General features: G+C 34.8%; 1 protein-coding gene across 6 annotated transcripts in view; it reads right to left on the minus strand.

Moving 5' to 3' along the window:
• The window catches only part of YTHDF3 (YTH N(6)-methyladenosine RNA binding protein 3), a 58,020-nt gene that overhangs the window by 18,297 nt on the left and 37,459 nt on the right, over window positions 1–2,264 (minus strand). The gene's annotated exons all lie outside the window — the stretch shown is intronic.

Raw genomic sequence — 2,264 nt, forward strand, 5'->3', positions numbered from 1 at the left:
CTTAATCCCTTTTTCTGTACTGCCTCCCCTCCCTAAGTTTTAACTATTTTAGATTACTTCAACATATCACAATACCCTAGGCTCTGAATGCCTGTCTTGACTTTATTATGAAATCCTACATAATATCATTCAAGGCCCATCCTAAAAATTCACCTTGACACCCTGAAACTCCCAATCAAAATTGTATTTGCTAGGAATAAAGATAACATGTTTTAAATTGAATAAGGCTTTAATCTAATTTTTTGGTTTACAAATAAAAATTTGAAGACCTGATAATCATAACAAACACTGCCAGACCACCACAAATTCAAATCAGGTAGCACGATTTGATGTAACCATATGGTACACCCATTAAAAGGTTCAAAAGAGTTGCGGCAGGCAGTACCACAATGGTCTCTGCATCCAGGTATTCACACCCTTATAAATCCCCTCCCCCGAGTGTGGCCTGGACCCAATGAATGAATTGCTTCTAATCAACAGATTTCAGCAGGGGTTCAATCCCCAGTATCTCAAATTAAAGAATAAGGAAAAAAAAAAAAAAGAAAAGAAAAGAAAAAGAAAAATGAAAGAAATTTAAAAATTAAGATTTAAAAGAAATTTAAAAATTTTAAAAATTTGAAAAAAATTCAGCAGAGGCCACAGGGTGTCACTTCGGTAATTAAGTTACAAAAGACTGCGACTTCCGTCCTGGTAGCTATTGTCTCCTCAGCTTACTCTACTGCCCTCTCAGCTTGCTCGCTTTGATGAAGCAAGCCTCCTATGGGAAAGTCCCATGTGGCAAGGAACAGAGTATAGGCAGGCTCTGGCATACAGCCAACAGGAACTGAGGATCTTAGTCCAACAACCCTTGAGAAACCGAATTCTGCCAACAACCACATGAGTTTGGACGCATATCTTTCATCAGCAGAGTATTCACAATGAGACCTCAAGCCCAGCCTTGACTGCAGCCTTGTGAGAGGCCCTAAGGCTGAGGGCCCAGACAAGCTGTGCCCAGATTTCTGACATGCAAAAACTGTAAACTGTATGTTTTAAGCCAACGAGTTTTGGAGAAATTTATTAGGCAGTCACAAGTAACTGAGACAGCAATTCACAACAGACCAAACACTATCCCTACTCATTTAATACAACAAAGGCCAAAGTACAGAGAATGGAGCTGTGATATCTTTCCCTAACTTCAACAGTATTCATGTACGAGTAGGGTAAAATACCCAACAGATTTTTATAAATTAAAAAAAATGTTTAAGCCATTCCAAGAAACAGGTAAAGTCAGTTAAGCACCTCAAACGACGCTTATGGAAGAATAACTCTTATCTTCAGTAAATACAGCTTTCTATTCATGAAAAAATATTTTCTTTCCTTGGAGACACATACTTTAAGAAACTGCATGTCACATTTAAAATAAACTATTAAACTGGAATAATTTAATGATTTAAATTATTTGTGGAAACATAAGATATTTCATATCCACCTAAGGTTAAATATATGTGCTATTCAGGTTATGTAACTGCTGAAGAAAAAGATAAATGAAACACAGCTGACCCTTTAACAAACACTGGTTTGAACTGCAGGAGTCCATTTATAATGATTTCAACTAAAGAGATTAAAAAACGCAGTATTCAAGGGATGTAAAACATGCCTATATGGAGGGAGAGGCAACTGCAGAGCTTGAGTATGTGCAGATTTTGGTATTCACAGGGGTCCTGGAGTAATCCCCTGTATATACCAAGAAATGACTATAAATGAAATTCTGTCCAATTTAATTACCTCACAATTACAGTATGGAAGAAGTATCTCCCAAAGATCTATGATTAATTTGATACAGTTATCAGCATTGAAACATAACCACTATTAATAATCTGAGAAAAAAATAAAAACAAATCAATATAATGTTAACTGAAGCACCCCCTTTCCAATTCTAACTCATAAAAAATATTTACCAAGTTCAGAATAGAGTCACACTGAAGTAAAAACTCAATCATCTTGACTATTCAAAATACCACTCAATGTTTTTATCAAGTAATTATTTAATTAAATATGTAACATTATTTAATTAAATATGTTACAGAAAAGTTTATTGTCTCAAAAGTGTTACATCCTGGGCCCAACTTCACTTTCTAGGAAAACATTCTTCAAATTTTACGATGATCAAAGGAAACGTAGATTTTACATATTAAATTTGTTTCTGTTAATTACAATCAACTTTTTCAGCAACAGAGAACTATAACCATAGAAAAATTTACCAAAGGGTAATAGGATAGATTTCA

This window comes from Mandrillus leucophaeus, unplaced genomic scaffold (genome assembly GCF_000951045.1).
Source record: "Mandrillus leucophaeus isolate KB7577 unplaced genomic scaffold, Mleu.le_1.0 Scaffold236, whole genome shotgun sequence".
NCBI lineage: Eukaryota > Metazoa > Chordata > Mammalia > Primates > Cercopithecidae > Mandrillus > Mandrillus leucophaeus.